Source organism: Crocuta crocuta, unplaced genomic scaffold, assembly GCF_008692635.1.
Source record: "Crocuta crocuta isolate KB4526 unplaced genomic scaffold, BGI_CrCroc_1.0 scaffold561, whole genome shotgun sequence".
NCBI classification, from domain to species: Eukaryota; Metazoa; Chordata; class Mammalia; order Carnivora; family Hyaenidae; genus Crocuta; species Crocuta crocuta.
The window spans coordinates 3,204,246-3,229,934 of record NW_027530529.1 but is presented as its reverse complement, the minus strand read 5'-3'; the positions used below and the strand labels follow the sequence as shown (position 1 = coordinate 3,229,934).

The 25,689-nt window shown below is 38.6% G+C and overlaps 2 long non-coding RNA genes and 1 other non-coding gene across 4 annotated transcripts in view; 2 read left to right on the top strand and 1 right to left on the bottom strand.

The window, feature by feature from the left end:
• The window catches only part of LOC144234285 (uncharacterized), an 882,104-nt gene that overhangs the window by 602,811 nt on the left and 253,604 nt on the right, over window positions 1–25,689 (top strand). The window lies entirely within an intron of this gene.
• LOC144234298 (U6 spliceosomal RNA) lies at window positions 9,690–9,791 on the top strand. Its single transcript, XR_013335916.1, has one exon. It is a non-coding gene; the product is annotated as a U6 spliceosomal RNA (small nuclear RNA).
• LOC144234296 (uncharacterized) lies at window positions 12,407–24,869 on the bottom strand. Its single transcript, XR_013335915.1, has 3 exons — window positions 24,831–24,869; window positions 14,316–14,401; window positions 12,407–12,633 (listed from the first exon to the last, which is right to left on the bottom strand). It is a non-coding gene; the product is annotated as an uncharacterized LOC144234296 (long non-coding RNA).

Below are 25,689 nucleotides of genomic sequence, written 5' to 3'. Positions count from 1 at the left end.
CCTTTCCCTCTCCCTCCCTCTCCCTCTCCCTCCCTCCCTCCCTCTTCCCCTCCCTCTCCCTCTCCCTCTCAGTACTTGTGGTGTGTGCATGTGAGGAGGGAGGTGTATTTAACCTTACACTTCTGAAAGTTAGGATGTCAGGTCATAGCTGATCAGTTCAGTTACCCAAATCATTAATTCTCATAATTGTCATACTTGAAGTCTTAAATCATTATACAAGGGGCATTCTCTTTGCCTTGCACTATGTATTTCTCTGACCTAAAACTAAAACTGAGATAATTTAACCCACATAAAGTCAACTGACCTTCCTACCTATAACCTCATTCCACAGTCTTGAGCTTTCACTAATGCTTAATTGATATCTGTGTCCTTTTTCCTGGATGAAATCCCAAATCCTACAGTTTAGGACAAGACAGGAGTGTTCATAAACCATGCTCCCCATAGCCAGCAAGCTTTCAGCCTNTAAAGCCAACTGAGTTTCTTTTCTTATCTTTTCTTTTCTTTTCTTTTCTTTTCTTTTCTTTTCTTTTCTTTTTTCTTTTCTTTTCTTTTCTTTTTTCTTTTTTTTTCTTTTTTCTTTTCTTTTCTTCTTTTTTCTTTTCTTTTCTTTTCCCTTCTTTTCTTTTCCCTTCTTTTCATTTCTTTTCCCTTCTTTTCTTTTCTTTTCCCTTCTTTTCTTTTTAACTTCCTTCATTGTGAATACTTTTTGATCTGATGAATCTTTCTTCATAGGACAGAGTATAAAGAATATAAATTAACACTCTTTTCCTAAAAATAATTACTTTCAATTACTTAATTATTTGGGGAGATTTTCCCCTTCTCTAGACCTTAGTTTCCCTTCCTTACTCAGACATTATTGGTGTCTAGCTTGTGCCTAGACTGTCTTGTCCTGGTTTTAACATGAAGGAGATGTGTAGATCAACAGTTATAAATTTTGTATACATGCACCAAAGGGTATATAAAAAGTGTATCCTGTAGGAAATTTGTGAATTCTCTAAAATTATGTGTAAAATGTATATATTATACAAGCACATATACATTAATGGGGGGATCCAAAACTCTTATTATTTTTTTTTTAAATTAACATGTATTGATATCATCAGTTGACCCTAAGGGACACATCACAGTTATCTACAATAAAAAAAGTCTTTTGGGTCCCATTCCACACTTATAATTCAAATCTTTGGATGCAATGTGGAACAGAAATTTGTAATTTTAATACACTACCCTGGAGATTCTGCCCAGTTGTCCTTGGTTCATGAGCTAGTGAATTGCGAATCATTGATCAAAGACTATTGTTGTTATAGCAAAATGATAAGGTTCCAGATCTGTGTTTGGAGGCTGGAGTAACTGACATTATATATTTCTTTATGAATCTCAGATAAGATGCTTTTCAAAAATAAAAATGTTTGTTTTGAGAGAGAGAGCAAGCAAGTGAGCAGGAGAGAAGCAGAGAGACTGGGGGGTGAAGGGAAGGAGATAGAGAGAGACAGAGAAGAGAGAGAGAGAGAATCCCAAATAGGCTCATGACAATGTAGAGCCCAATGCAGGGCTCCATCTCACAAACTGATCATGACCTGAGCTGAGACCAAGAGTCTGTTGCTTAACCAACTGAGCCACCCAGGCACCCCTCATATGAGATAATTTTTGATTCCTGAACACCCATATGGAAAAAAGTGGGCAGGGGCTATAATCCTTATCTATAAACCACCCCTTAGCGCTCTGTATCTTTATTCATGATCTTTGAATCAAGTATGTTAAATGTAATTAATATTCAGTAAATATTTATTCAATAAATGAATGAATGAGTGACATGTGAAGAGAAACAAAATCCCAATTATATTAATGCTGTGATTAAAATTAATAGTCTGTCCTTTAAAAGACCCTTCTAAGGACAGATTTCCTATGCAGATGAATTAATGAATAAACAACATAAACATTTGTGGTTGCATCTGAGATAAGGAAGGAATACTGGTTATAAAATGCTGAGCAGCAGCGATGAAAATCTTTTGTTGATGTTCCCAGCAAATAACTAATTAGTAGGTTGGTCAAGTTGTCTAGTCTTGGCTTCAGAAAACGGTTGGTCTCCTCATATCAGAGGGAAGCAGTATGCTGGCATAGCGTCATCACATGTTTCTTTGGAATTAATCAGGAGGAATATCATTTGCTGCCATATCTTTTCTCTCTCTTTGGAGTTAAAAAGGAGAGATCTCCTGTATCCTTGGTTAGGTTTATTCCGAGGTATTTTATGGTTTTTTGTGCAATTGTGAATGGGATCAGTTTCTTGATTTCTCTTTCTGTTGCTTCATTGTTGGTGTATAAAAATGCAACCGATTTCTGTACGTTGATTTTGTACTCTGCAACTTGGCTGAATTCTTGGATCAGTTCTGGTAGGCTTCTGGTGGAGTCTGTCGGGTTTTCGATGTAGAGTATCATGTCATCTGCGAAGAGTGAAAGTTTGACTTCCTCTTTGCCAATTCTGATGCCTTTGATTTCCTTTTGTTGTCTGATGGCTGATGCTAGGACTTCCAGCACTATGTTAAACAACAGTGGTGAGAGTGGGCATCCCTGTCGTGTTCCTGATCTCAGGGGGAAAGCTCTCAGTTTTTCCCCATTGAGGATGGTGTTAGCTGAAGGCTTCTCATAGATGGCTTTGATGATGTTTAAGTAGGTTCCTTCTATCCCAACTTTCTCTAGAGTCTTTATTAAGAAGGGATGCTGTATTTTGTCAAATGCTTTTTCTGCATCTATTGACAGGATCATATGGTTTTTATCTTTTCTTTTATTGATATGATGTATCAAATTGATTGATTTGCGAATGTTGAACCAGCCCTGTAACCCAGGAAGAATCCCACTTGATCTTGGTGGATGATTCTTTTTATATGCTGCTGGATTTGCAAATGAAATATCAGATAAAGGGTTAATATCCAGAGTCTATAAGGAACTCACCAAACTACACGCCCGAAAAACAAACAACCCAGTGAAGAAATGGGCAGAAGATATGAACAGACACTTCTCCAAAGAGGACATCCAGATGGCCAACAGACACATGAAACGATGCTCAGCATTCCTCCTCATCAGGGAAATACAAATCAAAACCACACTGAGATACCACCTCACACCGGTCAGAGTGGCTAAAATGAGCAAATCACAGAACTCTAGATGCTGGCGAGGATGTGGAGAAACGGGCACCCTCCTACACTGTTGGTGGGAATGTAAACTGGTACAGCCCCTCTGGAAAACAGTGTGGAGGTTCCTCAGGAAACTAACAATAGAACTCCCCTATGACCCAGCAATAGCACTGCTAGGAATTTGCCCAAGGGATACAGGAGTGCTGATGCATAGGAGCACATGTACCCCAATGTTCATAGCAGCACTCTCCACAATAGCTAAAACATGGAAAGAGCCTAAGTGTCCATCAACAGATGAATGGATCAAGAAGATGTGGTTTATCTATACCATGGAATACTACATGGCAATGAGAAAGAATGAAATCTGGCCATGTGTAGCAACATGGATGGACCTTGAGGGTGTTCTGCTGAGCGAAATAAGTCAGGCAGAGAAGGACAAATATCATATGTTGGCACGTATAGGAGGATTAGGAGGAACTTGACGGAGGAACAAGGGGGAGAAGAAGGGGGGAAATGGTGGGGGAGAGGGAGAGAGGCAAACCATGAGAGACTCTTGAATGCTGACAAAAACTGAGGACTGATGGATGTGGGGGGGAGGGAGGGATGGGCATGGAGGAGGACACTTGTGGGGATGAGCACTGAGTGTTATGTGGAAACTAATTTGACAATAAACTATTTGTAAAAAAAAAAAAAGGAGAGAGTAATGCCATTGGTTAATATAAACTATGTTATCACTGAGAAGGAACTGTATGACTTTGGGCAAATGATTTAAACAACTTAAGTCTCAGTTTCCTTATATGCAAGATAAGGAATATTTCATTTACCTTTCAGTTGCTGTATAGAAGATAATGTATGTAAATCAACCAAGCTCTGTGTCCTGAATAGAAATATTTATTATCTTCATTATTATAAATAAATTTATGATCAATGATGTATTATTTCTGTAAGTGAATTTAAATATTTCACAATATTTCATAAAATTTCATAAAATTTTCATAGAATTATAGGTACAGAGATAAATATTTGTCCCCTTCTTTTATCCTCACTAAAGATTTATGGTATGGGCAGAAGATGTGCCGATCCACCTATTTTATAACGAACTGTGGATTAAAACAGTTAATTGGCTTTCTCAAGTGATTTTTGCACACAAGCAATATGCCACACAACATTGCCTTTTATGTATATCAAGCCGGTATGTTCAGTGTTCCTTGTGCTGGTATACTATAGTAGAGGGGACTGGGTGTCTGTCTGTGAACAAAGTTGAAAATAATATCATGCAATAGTTATTACAGAACAGATTTGGAAAAACAGAGAGCCATGCTGAAATGAAGAGGGAAAGGCAGACAAGTTGATTATTTTACATTAAGATGGTCATATGGCCAAATCTGGGTACCAGAGGGGAAAAGAATACAAAAGTATTTGGCGGGCTGCCAGAGAGATAGACTTATGTTCAAATCCCACTGTATACCATTAATTCTCTGATCCTGAACAAATCTCACTCCCTCAGGTTTAGTTTCTTTTGTCAAAGACAAAATGGGGATAAGGAGCACCTACTTGATTGGTTCATTATGGAGTTTAAATTAGGTTATATATGTAGCGTAAATTAAGGGACCAGTAAGAGTTAATTATGTCTCTCATTACTATTTTAGTGAGTCATTCACTTCTCTTAGAAGAAGAGTTTGAGGTGACACTTTACTTTTTAAAAGCTTTGTGATTTAGGATAATTATTTTTTTTTGAAAATTTGCCTTTTGAGGAAAATATCAACCATAAGAACAAAAGCAACCATAGTAATGCCTGCCCTAACTACATTTTAAAAATGATAAATAGAATACAAATTAATGGATGTAAAATTGCTTTTAAAGAGATAAATCATTGTACATACTTAAGTAATTATAAAATATGTCTTAGCATGGAAGTATCTTATATATTTTTCTATTGTCCATGGCTCTGTGCTGCTAAGTTGAGTATAAACAGACTTGTGTTAAATGGGAACCCCTTGCTTTCACATAGATCCATGCAGCTTATCAATGAAAGTGCCCTTTGGAGAAACAATTTCCTTATCAAGCCTGAACACACCAGACCACCAAAATGGGAGCACAAATCACCTGTGCTGGGAAAGCTTTGCTAGTTATTTTTAGTAATACTTACAGCTTCTTTATACTTGCAAAACATAATACATGTTCCGTGTAGAAAATTAGGGGGATACACACACGCACACACACACACAAAATCAACTGACCCCCTTCTAAAACCTAGAGAATATCTGTTTGCTCTAAATCTCCCTAGTCATTGTGAGAACACTCATGCTTAGTAAGTTCGTATGATTTTCCTTCATTCTCAAGGGTAACAAATCAACGGTAGAGCTGTCTCTCCATGGAGTACAGCCTTTTGTAATGTGTATATTATGTGCCCCAAATAATCTCAGATGTAAAACAGGTGGGCCTTTCAACAGCTCTGCAGTCATTGAGAGAAATCCTTTCTACCTCACTGGAACTGAAGAGTTCTATCTAGCCTTTTTGACTGCATTCTCTCAGATCTCTTGGCTGGGTCATCTTAGAGAATATATCCAGCATGACGAGCCAAATATAGAAACAATAACAATGTTACGGCTAGGTTCAGAATTTGATGGTCATGTCTAGGAAATAATCTGTTTTTACTTATGCAGCTAACAAATTGACCTGACATTCAGCTAACTTATTTCATTTTAGACTCGTTCCAACTGTGCGAACTTAGGCATATCCCAGAAAAGGGCCTCAGCTTCACCAGCTACAAAATGAATTTATACAAAATGAATAATCTCTCATTTTGGGATATTTTTGGCCATATAAGTGGGGAAAAAAAAAGCAGCAACTGTAACACTTTAACCAGTGAAGATATATATTCTCTGGATATAGGATAGATCCAAGGCTCAACCATATCTTCAGAGGCCCTACCATATTTCTGTTCTTGCAAGTCATGGTAACACCCCCTCATGATGGCACAATTTGTGCCTAAGAATCATTTCAAGACAGGGCAGCCACTGTCAGAAGTTTAATATCCTGTATGTAAGTCCCTTCTTAAAGAAAGGAAATTACTTCTAGGTACTTCTCAGCAGATTTTCTCTCAGGCCTTGATCACCAGGATTGAATCACATACTATTCCAAAAACAATTACTGATATGGCAAATACTTGTCTTAAGGTGTTATGCTCTTGCATTTACAAAGTTATGTAATTTTGGTCTCTAAAATGCTTGTAACTTTTTCTAACAGATTACACGTTTTCTAGTAGAACACAAGAGCATTTTCCCTCACATTTACATCATATAATTTTTGAATTCTTTTTTTTTTTTTAATTTNGACAGGGCAGCCACTGTCAGAAGTTTAATATCCTGTATGTAAGTCCCTTCTTAAAGAAAGGAAATTACTTCTAGGTACTTCTCAGCAGATTTTCTCTCAGGCCTTGATCACCAGGATTGAATCACATACTATTCCAAAAACAATTACTGATATGGCAAATACTTGTCTTAAGGTGTTATGCTCTTGCATTTACAAAGTTATGTAATTTTGGTCTCTAAAATGCTTGTAACTTTTTCTAACAGATTACACGTTTTCTAGTAGAACACAAGAGCATTTTCCCTCACATTTACATCATATAATTTTTGAATTCTTTGTTGTTTTTTTTTTAAATTTTTACTTTATTTTTTTTTAATGTTTTATTTATTTCTAGGAGAGAGAGAGAGACAGTGTGAGCAGGGGAGGGTCAGAGAGAGAGGGAGTCACAGACCGAAACAAGCTCCAGGCTCTGAGCTGGCAGTCAGCACAGAGCCCGACGCGGGGCTTGAACCCACGAACCGCGAGATCATGACCTAAGCGAAAGTCGGACGCTTAACCGACTAAGCCACCCAGGCGCCCCTAATTTTTGAATTCTTAACCATCTAAGGACTATAAAGTGTTAGTTCATAGGTATTACACACACACTTTGTATCAGATTTACAAAACCACTGCAATTTTAAAACACTATGTTCACAAATCCGTGCAGAAGGAATAGTCTTATATATTGTTGGTGGTAATAAAGTTAGTAAGACCTATACAGAAGCCCTTTGGCAATACCTTTCAAAATCTCAGTGTTGGGTATCTCTGACCCAGCCATTCTAATTGCAGCAATTCATCCTAGAGGTACACGTGTACCTTGCAAATTGCTGTCAGTATCGAGATATTCATTAAAAATATTTGTTGATAACCTACTGTTGACCAGGCCATGTTCAAGCTATTGGGGTATATTTTAGGAATTAAATAGGAAAACATTCCTGTCTTTATGGAGCTTATATTTTGGTACTTCATTATATGTGACATTAAAGCATTGAATGGTGTCAGAGATAGAGGCCATCCCTCACCCATAATACATGAGACTACTTTCGTAGCAAGAGAGAGCTTCTGTAGGGAAATATACCTTATTCTTGCTTTAACAGATTTATAGCATTTTGTTACATAATATTCCATAATTTAATTCACTTTTTACTGAGAAAGAATAAAAATCTGAGAAGGATTTGAGTGTTCTATGGCTATATTAATAAGTAGCATCTAAAAAAAAATAAGCAAACAAAAAAATTTTTTAAATAAAACCAGTTTTTTAACACAATATGAGAAAGCTGCACCATTACAATATGGAGTGATCTCCAAGAGGTATGGTTAAACTAAAATTAGAGAAAACAGTATCTGTATTCGCTTCTATAATGCATACAATGTTTCTGGAGACAGAGATAAGAAATTAACTACTGTCTAAAAAGGTACAGGCAGGGGATCTGGGTATCTGTGGGAATAAAGGGAGAGAAGGACTTTTCACTATAAATGCATTCTTTGTGAGTATATGATATTTAAATGTATATATTTATTGCTTAAATTAAAAATTTAAAATGTATTGTTAAAATATAAATTTGTTTTACTGTTACTGTTACTGAAAATCTCAACTTACATTTAGTAGCCATTGTTTTTCTTGCCTGATAAGAAGGGCTTTATTTTCTGAGTATTATTTCTACTAAGTTTAGTTCATTGAAATATTTTTGCCATAAACCAATATCTTACTGGTTTATGATGCCCTTTACTTAATAGGAACCTTCACTTTTAATCAAATCCAGAAATATCTTTAAGCTTCTGTGGATTTTGTTATTTAAAGTTTTGCTTAAGAACTCCCTCCAAAGTCCCACAGCATAAACACAATCAGGTATTTTCATGAACTTTATATTACTTTGAATCCATTTAAAATGGTTGTCATTTATTGTTTAAGAAACCGTTCCAAGTTCATTTTTCTCACGTATTTTACAAAACAATCGATTATTGACTCACTGGTGTGTGATGCCTCTTCTTGCCTTTGAGTGAGCACCAGAGTGATGGTTCGTCCACAGCTAATCCATCACTATAAAGCCCCCAGGATGCTCAGATCTTCCTCACCGTGTATAGTTTCTTTCCAGGCATTCTTTTTTTTTTTTTTTTTTAATTAAAAATCAGCTGAAGACTCTGGGGACCCTCTGTAGATCTCTGGTGCTCTGTCTGAGCAGCCCTTTCCTCTCCAGGAGTGTGTATGTAAGCACTTTGGCATGCCAAAATTCCAGCTTTGGCTCCTCAGCCCGGGCTGCATGTGACCTCTCGTTTTCAGTGCCGTATTCTGGAAGGTCTCCAGGCAGAATGGGAGAGGCAGCCAAAGGGCTCACTTTGTTTTTCAGTTCCCAGGTATCTTGGTCCTGTCGAGCTTGATGGCCAAGGTCTGAAGAGCCTTGTTTCATATTTTTTCTATCTTTTTTCACTTGTTTCAGACAAGAGAATAAGTGCAGTTCCTATCATCCAACTTGTTTGGAAGCAGAAATGCGCTTTAATATTTCTTAATACATAGTAAGGTAGGTTTCCAACTGTGTTCTTACTTGTCTCTATATTCCTAGCTTTTGCTATACTTTTAGGACATTTTGCACAGTCCTCCCAAAACCCACTGGAATTTTGAACAAAATTATATCCAATTACTACATTAAATTGGGGGATGACCTCTTCGCAAGGTTAAGTAGTTATATCCATCCATATAATGAGAGCATTTGTATATTTAGGTCCTTTTGATCTTCTTTTAATTACTTTATGAGAACTATATATATTTTTACCTTCTTAAAGTGCTTGTCTATTCTGTTACTTAATTTTTTTTCTTAAATAGTTTACTATCAAGTTGGTTTCCATATAACACTCAGTGCTCATCCCAACAAGTGCCCTCCCCCATTCCCATCACACCCCTACCCCTCTCCCCCACCCCCATCAGCCCTTAGTTTGTTCTCTCATGGTTTTCAAGAGTCTCTCATGGTTTGCCTGCCTCCCTCTCCCCCACTATTTTTCCCCTTATTCTCCCTCATTGTCCTCCATTACCTTCCTCCCAACCCACCTACATGTGCAAACATATGGCATCTGTCCTTCTCTGCCTGACTTATTTCGCTCAGCATAACACCCTCTAGTTCCATCCATGTTGCTACACATGGCCAGATTTCATTCTTTCTCAGTGCCATGTAGCATTCCATTGTATCAATATACAACATCTTCTTGATCTATTCATCAACTGATGAATACATTAAAATTAGAATGACACAGAGAAGGTTAACATGGCCCCTGGGTAAGGATGGCATGCAGATTTGTGAAATGTTCCATATTTTTCTATATTATATATTCAAAGTTGCTAAGAGACTAGATCTTAAGTGTTCTCACCACAAAAAAAGAGATGCTAATTATGTGATAAGATAGATGTATTAGCTAACACTATAGTAGTAATTATATTGCACTATATAAATATATCAAATTAACATGGTATATACCTTAAACTTATCCAATGTTATATATGAATTATGTCCTATTATTTTTTAGTTAAAAATACATATTCCAAATGATTTATTCATCATTCTGTTACTCAAGATTCAAAGTCCTTAGAGAAAGATTGCAATTGGCTTTGCTTATATTTTCCACCATCCATGGATAGGGTCAGGATACCTGGACTTATCATCTCACTAAGACTGATCACAAAGGTGGTGACACCATTTTTTCAAGGAAACTATTTCATTTTTGAAGAAGGAATAGGTTCTGGCACCACCCCAAACAAGAAGTGTTCACTGGTCACACCTCATTGTTTGGTTAACCTTCATTTATTAATCAAGTTATTGTTTTAGAGTCATAACTTCATTTAAGGATGTATTAAATGTCCTCTTTCCACATTCCCATTGCATCTCACTTCTTCTCTGTGTCAACATTTACACATCACAGCACTGTATTCTTGTTATCTCCACAGAGGATGAGATACTTGGTAGCAGAAACTCTAACCTAACTCCTAACCCTAGCTATGTCTTCCCAGATATTAGCACATTTTACTTGGCACATGTGGGTGCTTAGTTATTATCTTGGGGAAGGAAAGGAGAGAGGGAGGGAAGGGGAAGAGGGGAAGGGAGAAGGAAGGAAAAGAAAAGAATGGAAAAAAGAAGTGATGAAAAAAGGAATTTAGAACAGAGCAAATGACAACTCAGCAGGATGGAGAAGGCTTGGAGTCATAAGCATCCAAACAACTAGGCTTCCCTCAGCATAATGCATTCCTTACGACAGAGGACCTTGATTAGACACAGTCCATAGACTGTGGAAGCACTCAAGTCTCTGAAAAGGAAATTGAACCTGGTGACATGTAAGGTCCTTTCAACAACAAGAACCTGTGACTAAATGATGAGTACTTGGTGGGTGGCTGGGGATGGAGGGGAAACACAATAGGAACAAATCCAAGGGAACAGCCCAATCTATACATAGGGGAAATCTGTGGTTAACATAGGTGTACTCATGTGCGCTCTAAGCCTTCTCTGATTTGTAAACACCTGTGAAGAAATAATAATTGTCTTCCAGTGGTTGCCTTAAAAGTTTGGTTCTCACTTTTTTCTTTTAATAGATGCACTAAAGACATTAGGAAGCTTACGGAATAAGCTAGCCTTGTGATTCTTTTTATGTGTACCTCAAGCCTTAAAAAAATAAAAGAATATGTTTGTCTAACTGAAAATTTCCTCAGACCTCTTGGGATCTTAGTTTTTGACATCAGCAAACCTTTGATATTTGGGTTTGTTTTGCCATTGGCAAAATACTACTTCTATTGCTAAAGGGATGCTGGGAACTTCAGATGGTCTTTTTGAAAGTGAGAAGATTTTAAAAACTATTATTTTTGTATTTGGTATAAATAAGTTAAGACTTTGCAGATTCATTTTTCTTTTGAAGCAGACATGCATATAATGCTTGCTGGTATAGATCTATATCAAATAGCATTTCAGTTTGTCTTAAATGAAAAACTTTTAAAATCAGGACTTTGAAGTGTTTCTTCAAATGCCAATTTTCCCAGAAGTTACCATCCTTTGGCTTGCTCTGATATACAAAACCTCATCATATATGACAGAAGACATTATCGAGAATTAAAACAAGATATTAACCCATTGTACAGGAGATAACCATTACAAAATAACCCCGCAAAAACAGAAAAGATTAAGAACAAAACCCCACATGATATCAAGATACAAATTATAACTCTAACCATTTCTCTTTGTTAGATAACACATCCTAGTTAACATCTGCAGAATACTTAGATTTTAATCAGTATTCTAAGCATGGGTATTCTAGTCGTGTTCATATTTCCAATAGATAGGCAAAGACTCAAACATCGAGATGTTTACATGTGAAACCACAGCTTGGAGCCAAGCTGCAGAATGGAATTTCTGATTAGAAAGGACATGGAGGGGAGATGCACCTGGCAGGAAGTGCTGTATATTGATATCCCCTCTTTCTTTAGCATGGCTTGAAGAGGGAGTTACAAGACCTAGACAAAGGCTAAAGTCACAGTCTTCATTCATGAATCATTTCTTGGTTAGCTGCTGTAAGAAAGAAGAAATAAATTTTCCAAGGGTACCAGTTATGTCAGTGTGTGTGAGTGTGTGTGTTGTATGTGTGTGTAGTGTGGATTATAACTAGAAAGCATTTTGCAAAGTAGTTTCAGGTTTATTCTCTTTTCTTATCTTGAAACTTACCCTGAGAAACAAGATGGACCTATTTTACAGATAAACATAAAGAGGTATGTTGTGGCTAAAAGGTGTACCTGAGGTGATTTGTCTAGTTTTTAGAACAGCTTAAACAGAAAACCACATTCTCCTCCCACAGACTTGTCACTGAGCCTCAGTTTTTTCATGTCTGTAGGATCTTACAGATTTTTGAAAGATTTAATGAGAATACATATAAATGCATGGCACATTCTACGTGCTCCAAAAAGTGGCTCAAAAAAATCTTAGGCTTTTTCTAGGCTTTTCCATTACATCAGATTGTATTTTCTAGAACAATTGAGACTTGTTGGATCCATGTAGGCATTTCCTTTGAATGTACTCTCCATTTTTTGTACTTGCCACACTGGGTAATCACATCAGTTAAGCCTTTCTTCAGGGGATGTCTTGTCCTGCTGCCACCATTACTACTGGTACAGGTCAGCCATCCACTTGCAGAGAGAAAAATGTGCCCATGAATACATACATTCTGCATATAAACAAACAATGGGCAGGAGGGAAGAGTCAGCAGAAGAGAAACGGCCACTGCCCTTTTGTCGTTTTTCTCTGGCCGACCAGGTAGTAGGTTTGATTGTGGAGTGATTGCAGCTCGTTCTTTTAGGAAAGAACGAGGTGGAGGGAGGGGCATGTAAGCTGTCTATTGTAGATTTGCATAATTAAGTTTGTATTTAACCTGCTGCTGAATCTAATTATCACTCAAGTGAGCAAACATCTTGGTTTTTCAGGGCTGAGGAGTTTCCTGGGATGTGGCACTTGCAGCACTAAAAACAGAAAAGTCTCTGGTAAACTGAGCCTAGTGGTCATTCTGTGCCTTTCCCAGTTTGTTAAAAACTATAAACATGATACTTCAGGCCCCCTCGGGAAGCTGTGCAGCTGCTTCTGCTGGGCAGCTTTAGCCTAACCTTCTAGAAGCCCAACATAGACTCATCTGCATAAAATGATTGGTTTCCTGAGTTACATTCTTCTTACTCACACCCTCACAGAATGTACAGGGAGAAAAAGAGTTAATGAATAGATATTTATAATCTCATTTAAATTTTTCTCCCATATTTTTCCTTAAACTTTGGCACCTGCTACCACATCTCTGCTAGCAGAAAACAAAAGGAATCAAAAAGAGCAAACAAATGTTAATGAGAAAACTCAGAAGCAGCTGAGATGCTTAGTTTTCAACAGCTTTCTTTTTCCATAAACATGTGGACGCATAATTTGGATTTTCTCCCACATGTTTCTTACTTTTTTTTTTTTGGTAGTAAACTCATTTTTACTTACAGTCAACTAGAAAAGAAAAGGATAAAAATAATACTGATAAGTGCTAAGGTTTATTGAGTAACTGCTGTACACAAGGCACTAGATTTTTAATCAGATTAATTGCTCTGTGGCAGTTTTTGGAATCAGGGGATCATATCCATTTTACCCTTGAGCAAAATGAGGCATAAAGAAGTAAAGCAACTTCCCCAAGTTTAATCAAACAGCTGGTAAAAAAAACACAAAAAAGAAAAGGAAAGGAAAGAAAAAAGAACTATGATTTTGAGTCCTAAGTCTTCAGTGATTAATCTCAAGAGCTTGTGCTACAGTACACTTCACAGGTAACCACTTGACCATCATTATCTTCAGGCCCTTGACCACTTGCACGACTATGAGGACCGGTGGCCTGACAAAAACTATCTGCATCTAACTCTTTTGGGCCTTCAGACTTTGAAAACTATGTGCATTTTTCCTCTATGCCTGCAAACTCTCAAAAGATACAGAGTGTGAAGAATACCAAGGTTTCCCATCATTCTCACCCTCCCCCATATTTCTTGAAAAATAAAAATCCCAAAGAAACCTAAAATATACAGTGGAAGTCAAATTATAAAATACATTTCTTCTGGGACATTGTCTGGTACCCCATGAAGGACACAGTGAAAAGGACATATAAACATCAGAATCAGACAGCCTTAGGGTTAAGTGTCTAATGATGAGTGTTTTGGGGCCACATCAACCAGAGGAAGTTATTAACCTTTGCCAAGTCTCAGTTTCCTCATTTGTAAAATGGAGATCACAGTAGGTGCCGTGGCCTCTCTTCTGTTGAGCCGTCCATTTCCTACCTCCTGGTTTTGCCCTTATTGCTTACCACTCTATTTATGATCAAGATAGTTGTGGAGAATTCTTACTCCTGAAAAGAGCTTCTGCCTTGAGCCCTTATGGATGTTCTCTGTCCTGGTAAGAAAATGGAGCGGAAAGTAACATTTAGTGAGGGCCTGTCACCATATGTCACATGCTGTAAAACTATATCATTTCACAGAATCCTCATAACACTCATGATATTCATTTAGTTTTACATGACAGACGTTCGGCTACAGTGGTATATAAGCAAGTGGCAATCTAAATATTCTCCTGCAAGCTTTTCAGGGCTGGGACACTGATTCCAGGACTCTTCGGAGGTGCGATATGACTGCTCAGTCTCCATAATTGCCTCTGTGTTCCAGACAAGAAGAAAGAGAATATCAAAGAGCAAAGGGTGAATGCCAGCTGAGTCCGTCTGCACTTGAAAAATTTTCTCCAAAGCTCCAAGGAGCGACTTTCATTTATATCGCATCATTACGAATTGTGTCACAAACTGCAAAGAATGACTAGGAAATTTGCTTATTTAAGCTGGGCATTTGTCCACCCTAAACTTAATTAGGGAGTTATTAGCAAAGAGGAAGATAAAAAATTGACACTGAGGAAGCTACCAGAAATGTCCATAGCATCATTCTCCAAATTCAGCGAGCATGCAGTGATTTTAATTATCTGTGTTTGCCTGTTTCAGAGAGATTAAGAAGCCAAGCCCAGGTGACACAGTACAGCTCACCTCTGTCACCTCTCTTCACTATTACATCCTTTTGAAGGGCCATTGTCCCTAACAGGAATGTTCCTTCCTGAAGAAGTTGAAAGAGAAGCACCTTATATATTTTTGCTTCAATATCATGGATGATTTGGAAATGCAATTTTGTGGGTACCTTATATGTGTCAGGCACCATTCCAGGTAGTTATTTTCCCTGATGAGGATCCCCTACCTCAGAAAAGGTAGTCCATCTTTCCATAGCTCCATAGCTAAGAACTGGAAGACTGGGCCTCATTAGCAGGTGGGTCAAGTCCCTTCTCTCTGTATCACATAGTGTAGCCAACCAAGAATACCTAAAATTTAGTAGAAGGAATCTCAAAGACAGAACTGCCTGGAAGACATATAATTACAGGGACTTTACACAGTAGACTCACATCCTGGCTGGGTGTGGATGTTTTTAATTGTGGCCCTGAATCAGAACAGGAAGTGTGTAACAACAAAAGCTTTTATCCCTTTTCTAGTTTGTATTGTTATAGAAGCCCAATAATAAAAAATCCTAACCACAATATAGGTCACAGTATATTTCATGCATATTATCTCTTCTTGGTTCTTCTAACAACCCCAAACAGTGGACCGTGCAGGAACTTAACCCTTGTGTTTGAATGAAGAAGTGGTCATTCAGAGTGTTTAATGCAAAAGTAAGAGATGATGTCACAGCCTTGAACCTATGCCTTTGAATATTACCTCTCATATTCCTTCTATAAACTTATTCTCCCAGGTACTTCCTAAAGGAGCTTTCAGAAGGAATATAAAGTGAAATTGCACTTTGTGAAAAACAGATCTTTTGTTAAGCATCTAAATTAATATCTAATTTCCTTGTCAATCTTGTATCAGGTATTATTAAAAAACACTCATCTATTTTTCTTTTTTCTTGAAAGAAATTAGTAATCAACTTATTTAGGAAAAAATATTATGCACTAACAAACCACTTGACATTTTCTTAGAATAATTTTCTGCTGAAATTAGTGCCATTATATTGAAATAATAATTAATAGTTAATTGGAATTTATGTCAAACATTTTTTTTAATGTGCAACATATTGGAGGAAAAAAGTCTAATGATCAAATCATCATCTTTGTTACCATCATTATTGACAGAGATTTGTTGAGCACCTACTATATTGTAGCACACCATGGGAATAAAAACATGTAAGTTGATTAGAATATAGGTTTCCCTGAAAGCCATGCTGATTACAGTGCTTTGCATGTATCATGTGTTCAAATATCAATTGACCTGACAAATAAATAAAGGAAGAGTGAAAAGAAGGTTATAATCATTCATTTGGGGAGAAAGCCTTTCTTCCTTTTCTAGTGTTACAGTAGCCTGACAGAAAATATACCTAACAGGAGGCATAGAGACTTTAACCCTTCCTTTGCACCTAGCACAGTATATAGCAATTGGAGTGGAAACAGGAAGTTGTTGCTGGATGAATGAATGGATGGATATATATTTCAATACCATTATAGTGCCTCCTTCATCTCCTTCCTGCCCAAGGCTCTTGCTCTCAGAACTCTTCCATATTTTATCACATGTGCCCGGACAAAAGATCTTGACACTAGCCCTTCTCAATATGACTTCCTTCTAACAGTCTGTTCTTGCTTTCACATGCTGCTCTCGGTCCTGTTGGCCCACTTGGGCAAGAGAACTGGAAAGCAGATAGCATCATAAGGAAGCTCTGGTGTGTTGAAAGGATGGGCATGTCATTCTACAAAGTTGCTGGTTCCTCACTCTTCCTCAACCGTCTGCCTCCCTACCTACCCTAAAAGAAACCTTTTGTCCTTCCCTAATTAGTTATGGATAAGAAAAGTAGATATGCTCCTTTTGTGGTCTTTAAAGAATTAATCCCTCATGAAATCTCTTACTGTGGGATAAAAACAAAAGGTTGCAAGCTAATTACCATCCTCATTATTAGAATCCAGGCATGGAAAAATGGCTTCTTCTGGGATTCCTTTGCTTTCTTTGTCCAGGACTAAATCTCAGAGAAGGAAAGTGTTGGCATAGTAATATATTTCACCACTAAAGGAGATAATGAGCAATACCAGGTGATTAGAACAGAAACTGCAGGTGATACAGAGCAATTTGGTAGAAACTTTGACTTCTCCTAACTCTTCAGAAAAACAAGCCATTAAGATGTTGTGGGACATTTTAAGTATAATCAAGGACGCCTTAATTTGAGTTTGAAAGCTGACAATTAAATCACCGTGAATAAGTAAAGACACATATATTATCCTAAGAGGAATCATAAATGTAAACGTAAAGGGGACCTTAGGAACTGCAGATCTCATCAGCCTGTTAAGTGACCCACCCAAGGCCATGCAGGAAGATTGCACACACACATATACATGCATGTGTATGTAATCATTATTCCTTAGAATAATACTATGAGAAAGGTACTGCCAACCTCCCATTTCATCACTTCGTAGACTCACATATTTTGATACTTTAACATCTTTGAATTTGGAATGGATCTTCAATGTCTTAAAATCTCCTTGGACAACTATTCATGTTCTTCCAGTGAAGTTTGCTTACAGTAGTCACATGGGGGCATTATCAACCTGAGCCCACTTTATATTTTCTGCTTGAGAGGTTTTCATTTTTGTTTTTATTTTATCTTTTTGCTAGGGGTAGACGTTTGCTGCCATTATAGATCTGGAAGGCAAGCTGGCCTGAACACTTGCGGTTCAAGTTTTCAAGAGAAATCCCCACCCCCCACCAAGACTGGGACCTGCACACTTCCTAGTTGCCTCTCATGATTTCCCCTGCACCAAGTTCATAGCCAGAGACTCATGTGTGGGTCTTCTATCAGACTCCTTAGGTTGACATTTATTTTCTCTTAGTGCAACGTAAGATGCCACACATTCCGAAAGGGCAGCAATATTATCCCTCTTATGTCCACGAAGAAACTGAGGCTTAGAGAAGTTAAGCAATTTACACAACACTAAAAAATATCATTGGGATCCAAACACATTTCTTCCTGATTCTCTGTGCTTTCTGGCACACCACCCTTTATGAAAACACAATTGTGTAACTTTGAGGGAAAACAATCTCCTCTTTGTTGATTTTCTCACAGAAGAAATGAAAATGAGTTGAGTAAAAGAATCTAGAATGGAAGTAACATTTGTTACATATATATATATAAAACACAGATGCCTAACAGTTAACTTTCATTTAATCATTAATTCAATTTACAGATGATGAAATTAAGACAGATGGGTAGAGAAACATGTCCGGTATCACAAATAAAGTTAGTGGTAGAGTTGAGAGTTGCATGCCAATAATCCTGACTCATGAGCTGTGTTGAGCAGTGCTTGTTCTCTGAACTCTTGGTATGGTATATTTCCCTATGAGATACAGCTCCCTCCTGCAAAGTATGATTGTCACAGTAAACTCCTTCCTGCAATGTTTGCTTGTCACAGTAATATTGTTGAGGGGTTCCCTGTTGCACATTATCAATGTGTATTGTCCTTTCTGCATATGGCTTGTTGGCTATTAGTGACCACTTCTGTCCCCCCAGATAGATTTGGCCACACCAGCAGAGCCTAGACAGAAGGACAGAAGAATCCACAGGAAGACAGATGGTAGGGTTAGCTCCCAGCCACCTGCCATAGTAATCATAGGCTTTGCCCTTTCTGCTGCACCATAAATCCCGGCCACTACTGCACAGGGCCAGGATTTAAGGTCCTGACATTTGGGAGCTCTTTGACTTCTTGGTCTCTGCCTCCTACAGATATATACAACTCTGGGAGCTTCTCTCCAGATTTTTTTCTGTAGCAGCTTTTCTTCCCATCTAAAAGTTAGAAAATGTCTATACTGGCATTTTAGAACCTGCTTAAGAAATAGCTTGATTCATTGCATCCACCCTTACTCATGGATGTGTTCTACCCTTAGCCAGGCCAAGTCCCAGTCATGCTGCCATTGGAAACAGAGAGCTTAAAAAAAAGAGGCCAGGGGTATGGGGCGCCTGGGTGGCTCAGTTGGTTGAGCATCTGACTTCAGCTCACGTCATGATCTCATGGTTTGTGGGTTCGAGCCCCGTGTCAGGCTCTGTGCTGACAGCTAGCTCAGAGCCTGGAGCCTGTTTCAGATTCTGTGTCTCCCTCTCTCTCTGACTCTCCCCTGTTCATGCTGTCTCTCTCTCTCAGAAATAAATAAAACATTAAAAAAAAAAAAAAAGCCAGGAGCACCTGGGTAGCTAAGTCAGTTAAGTGTCTGACTTCAGCTCAGGTCATGATTTCATGGTTTATGAGTTTGAAACCCACACTGGGCTCTGTACTGACAGTTCAGAGCCTGGAGTCTGCTTCTAATCTGTGTCTCCATCTCTCTCTGCCACCCCCCTGCTCACACTCTCTCTCTCTCTCTCTCTCTCTCTCAAAAATAAATAAACATTAAAAAAAAATTTTTAAGATGCCATGAGGGGGCAGGAGGAAGGAGATTCCAAGAGGTACCTACCTGAGTTCATTGTGAAGGTAGCTCCTCTCATGGACGGATTCACATTAACCAAACACAGAAAGAATGATGTATAAGGTCAGACTACAAATGTGTGAGTCCACAGTGACAGACACTAGTACCAGAAATTCAAATCAGCATGACTTAGGCTACAAATTCACCTCTCTTTGTAAGCAACTCTACAAAGTAGTTATTAAGGACGATTGGTAAAACAGAACAAGGACCATTAAAAGTGTGATCTTAAGTCATATCTTACCTAAAGCTCTCTATCCCTCTATAGTCAATGGCTAAATGTGATTAAATCCCAGACATTAGAGTTGAATGCTCCAAGGTTGGGATCTCAGNTCAGAGCCTGGAGCCTGTTTCAGATTCTGTGTCTCCCTCTCTCTCTGACTCTCCCCTGTTCATGCTGTCTCTCTCTCTCAGAAATAAATAAAACATTAAAAAAAAAAAAAGCCAGGAGCACCTGGGTAGCTAAGTCAGTTAAGTGTCTGACTTCAGCTCAGGTCATGATCTCATGGTTTATGAGTTTGAAACCCACACTGGGCTCTGTACTGACAGTTCAGAGCCTGGAGTCTGCTTCTAATCTGTGTCTCCATCTCTCTCTGCCACCCCCCTGCTCTCTCTCTCTCTCTCTCTCTCTCTCTCTCTCAAAAATAAATAAACATTAAGAAAAAATTTTTAAGATGCCATGAGGGGGCAGGAGGAAGGAGATTCCAAGAGGTACCTACCTGAGTTCATTGTGAAGGTAGCTCCTCTCATGGACGGATTCACATTAACCAAACACAGAAAGAATGATGTATAAGGTCAGACTACAAATGTGTGAGTCCACAGTGACAGACACTAGTACCAGAAATTCAAATCAGCATGACTTAGGCTACAAATTCACCTCTCTTTGTAAGCAACTCTACAAAGTAGTTATTAAGGACGATTGGTAAAACAGAACAAGGACCATTAAAAGTGTGATCTTAAGTCATATCTTACCTAAAGCTCTCTATCCCTCTATAGTCAATGGCTAAATGTGATTAAATCCCAGACATTAGAGTTGAATGCTCCAAGGTTGGGATCTCAGCCCTGCTACTTCTAACCATGTCTTCAGTGACCACATTATGCTCACCCAGCCTGTTTTCCCACCTGTAAAGTAAGACTAATAGCATTATGTACTATAATAGCAAGAGTCATATGTTAGAGACTTAGCACAGTTTTGGGCTCACTACACTCCCTTGATTCTTAGATGTGGAAGTCATTCTCAAGGTTTTTAGGCACACAGAAACAGTGCAGAATTCAATTTACACATTGATTGTAAGACAGTTGTTTTTTTCTTTGTTTGAAAACTAAAAGCAATGTCATTTTTTGAACCAAGAAAATGGTGGTCATAGACTTTCAATATATGGAAGTCTTGTTCTTATGGTCCTTGTTAGCACTACTGCCACCAGTGCCACCATGATAATGTCCTTTGGTTGAAACCTTATCTTCTTGTACTGCCCTAGGATGAGCACTCCCCACACCCATTACTCACCCCCACATGTCATAACAAGTTCGCCTACCTGACCATGCTACATTCCTGTGTTATGGACTGCTGTCTCTTCTTTGTTTTTTATGTATGTATGTTTGTTTATTTATTTGTTTTTGTTTATTTTTGAGAAAGAGCGAGAGAGAGAGAAAGCAAAGGGAGGAAGGGAAAAGAGAGACAGAGGAGACAAAGAATCCCAATACAGGGCTCAAACTCACGGACTGTGAGATCATGACCTGAGCTGAGATGAAAGGTCAGATGCTTCACCACCTGAGCCACCCAGGCCCACCCCGGATAGCTGTCTCTTTTCCTAAGAACGTGCTCAGAAGTTGTCAGCACAGTGAAATCGCTTCTCAAGAAATGGTTTGTTCCCTGACATACCTTCATTTTAGAATTATTAGTGAAGCATCCTGTTTTCAGGGACCTTTGTTTGGAAAGTCAGAGGCCATCTTTGTATAGAAAAAGTCTGTCCTCCTGTGCTCCCCTATGGAACGTTCCCTATCCATAGCCCACTAGATGGTCTGGTGTGGACAGTTGCAGAACTGTCCATTTGCAAGAATTGCCCATGCTGTGAGGAAGTCTGAAAAAGAGTGAGGAATAAGCATTCCATTTAGTGTTACCAAGAGAATTCCAAATATTGAGCTATTCAGATATTCACTTGTAAAAAGTGTGTTTTAAAATTCATAAAATAAACATAACCAATTTAAGAAAGTTAGACAAATAGAGAAGAAAAAAAAATCCCTATATTGCAAAAGCCGTAAGACAGCCCTATTTTGATATATTTATCATTTTGATATATTTAATTATATTCTTTTTGCTAGGTGCAACACAGTTAAAATTATAATGTACATATTTTAAATCCTTTTTTATTGTTATTTAATATGTGCATTTTTTCTGTGTTGTTGTGTAGAAACACCCTAGCACGACATATAAGCTCTTTGTCTCTGGCTTCTGCCTAAGTCTAATCTCTGTCTATTACAGGGCCATCCTCTACCCACCACACTGAAAGGCAGATGGTTCTTGAACATCAACCCCTTCTCAATTTATCTCTCACTCTTCCTTCACCTGATATATTACTCAGCTTGTCAGTAGGACACAAAATTCACCTTTAATTGTTCAAGTGAAGAGGCTTTAATGTAGAAACCACTTACAGAAGGTTAGGTGAGTTTACGGGAACAGAAAAAGGATGGAGAGGAAAATAAGAGAATGACACTCAGAAACTAGCAAGTTGGGAATTTCTTACCCTCCTAGGGTATCTGATTGAGATGTGATTTCACAGCAGGAACAGAAGAGGGTGAAAACACCCCATTTCTTCCTCCACCAGTTCCCTTATTTCCTGTCAGCATCCCCCATTGGCAAGACTCAACCAAAAGCCAGAGGACAAGTCAGGACCAGTACTACAGGTGTCATCTATCCCCTGGGGCACAGAAACAGCAGTCCAGAGGACAGAGAGTGGGCAGGAGCAGGGTCATATACACATGCATGGCCAGTCAAGCTTTGGTAGACATTGGATCAGAAACCACCTAAAGTGATGTCGAGTATCTCCAGTTTCAAAAAAAACAAAAAACAAAAAACCCCAAAACCAAAAACCAAAACAAAACAAAAAATAAAAAACCAAACAACAACAACAACAAAAAACCAGTTTCCATATTCTCCTCAAAGTCCCTACCCCAACAGTCCTGTTCTCATGCAACAAAGGAATTCTCCCTCTTAGTTCACAGAGAAAACAGAATTCATTAGATGATGACTCCATAACCTTGTGCCAACAAACCAGCAAACCAACAAAAATGATTACAATCCCACCTAGCACTGGCTGCCCTCTTCCTAGCACTAGGTAAGAATCTGTCCCCATTCTCAACCTACTCCCAGTGCCAACTCACTCTCTTTGCATAGATTGTAATACAGCTTACTCAGTGTTCTATCCCAGGACATTTGGTGAAAGAGGGGTGGAAAAAAATGGCAGTGGGAGTGGTAGGTTTGGGTTTTTGCTGGACGTCCTCCAATGAATCATTGAAAGACCTTGGACAAGCACTGCCCCTCTCTGGGTAGTTACCTTTCTGTGTTTAGGCATGATTTTTATGGTCTCAGTTCTTTGTAAAGGTTGAGGGCTGGGTTCAAATTCTACTTTGGTCATCGTAAACTCCATGTTCTTTCTCACTGTATTTTTCTCTCTCAGCCTTCAATTTCTTTGCCTTTAAATTGGGACCATTAAATCTAGTTCATAGGCCTTTGTTGGGGTTAAATAACAATCAGGTGGTAAGGTAGTTGCTCAATAAAAATAGTGATCAGGTGGTCACAGATATGGTTGAAATAGTAAGATTACTCTGTGAAATAGTAAGATTACTGTAAGGAAGTGCCTGTGAAAGAACAAGTGAGGAGGGAGACAAGGAGGGAAGAAAGGAATCAGGGAAGGAAAGAGGGAAAAGTTTGGAGAGAGATAGTTTATAGATATGTAAGGAAATATAATTTAAGTCAGTGCTTTCCAGTTAAAGAGGCCACAGTCCAATTGAGCTTCCTAAACTTTGAGGTGGTGTGTGACTTCACCATTTAGTGAAAATGTGCATTATAAATAGGCATGTAAATGACTCAGCATGGGGGCTGAAAGTTGGAGGCAGCTTTTGGCAGAGGTAATAATGAAGTGAATCCCATTAGTGATGGAAAGGCAATTAAGAAAAACCTCAATGAAGCTCCAGATCTGAGCATTCAGCTGAAAGATTGGGATTTTGGAGGAAAAAAGGTTAAGCACCGGGAGGCTGTTTATAATGACTTTAATTAGATTGAAAATGAATTGTTTTGCTCTTTTATCTCTCCTCAAGTTTGCTTTTTAAGTAACAGAGCATCTGTAACAATACTGAGGCACACTTGTCAATTGTAAGGATCACGCGTAGGAAGTGGCTCAAGAATGGCGGTGATTTCATGATATAGTTACACTTCCTGCAAGAACATGAGTGGCCCAGCCATTTCAGCCAACAAACCCCAGTGCATAGATGGTATAATCTGTTACTGAGGGGATCTTCTTGGGACTTTTCATTATCAGGGATTACTCCCTAGCAAGACTGAGCCTGAACATTGCCTTCAATCCCTAGAAAAATGTGACAAGTCATCCAACCCAAATTATTGCTGAAGACTGCACTTTGAGGGAAAAGGGAGCCCTTGGATGTTAGTATTTAGAAACCTGGTAGAATAAAGGAAAGATATCGCATAAATTACTTTTAATCTTAAAATTATGTGTCATGTTTGTTGATGTCACCAGAGACATGAAACACCTATTATTGTTACAGATATTGGATGACAGTTGAAATTTACAAAGTGATACATTTTATCTCATCCTAAATTCAAGAAAAGATTTTGATTGAAGTCTTAGTGTCCCTATTATACAGATAAGGAAACTGAATCTCCAGCAGGTTAAGTGATTTGTCCAGTGTCTCAGCAGCTAATAAATGGCAGAGACAAAACACAGACTGAAGCTTTACATGCCTTTTGTGCGTATTTCTTCCACCACACTGCGACTGAGTCATAAATAAGCAATATCTGGATAAACCCTTAGAGGTGATCCTATGCAGCAAGAAAGAGTAAATGCTGAGTGGCTTTTCTGGTTCTGTTTGGTGTCTAGCTAGACTTGGAGCCCACCAGCAGAGAACGCTGAGCACACCTGAATGCGTGTGCTCAGAGAGGAAGAGCGGGCCCTATTGCAATACTTTTCATTTCACTGTGGATCATAAAATAATTTTATTATTCCAGTGATTGAAAAGTATCAGTTATTTTTAGGTTTGAAAGTAACCTGGAGGTTGGACAACACTCACCCAGCTGGTAGATAAATTTCCATGGCAACTGATTATGAGGCAGAGATTGATTCTAGAGACAGACAGTCTATAGAACACTGATTTTCAGCCCTGGCTGCATGTTCAAGTCATTGGGGAGCATTTAAAAACTGAGGCCTGGGGTCCACCCCTAGAGATTCTAATTTAATTAGTTTGGAATATAGTCATGACATCAAGGGTTTTTTTAGGTTACTCAAATGATTTTAATATGCCACTTGGTTGAGAATTGCCGCTGTAGAACAAGATTATCAGGGGCACCTGGGTGGCTCAGTAGGTTAAGCGTCCAACTTTGGCTCAGGTCGTGATCTCACGGTTCTTGGGTTCGAGCCCCGCATTGGGCTCTGTGCTGACAGCTCAGAGCCTGGAGCCTGCTTCAGATTCTGTGTCTCCCTCTCTCTGCCCCTCCTCCACTCATGGCCTGTCTTTCTCTCTCAAAGATACAGAAACGTTTTAAAAAAAAAAAAAAAAAGAACAAGATTTTTAAAGATTATATATGGTCACTGTCATTTCACTACCCGGGAAAATTTCTATTTTCAGCTCCTATCCTCTCCTGTCTTCTCCTCTTCTTCCTCTCCCTTCCCTCCCTCCTCTCCCTTCACTTCCTCCCTCCTTCCTTCCTACATTCCATCCTTCCTCTCTTCATTCCACAAATGTTCACTGATCACTCATTTTGATGCATTGCCCAAGTGTCAACTCTGCCACCATCATTGGTTTAAATCTCATCATCTCTTGTCTCTGGAACATCTACCATCTTTCTCACTGGAGTCCCTGCTTTCATGCCTGCTCCCTAACAGTACAGTCCCACCCAGCTGGCAGCGTTTTTCCTCAAAAATCTTCACTG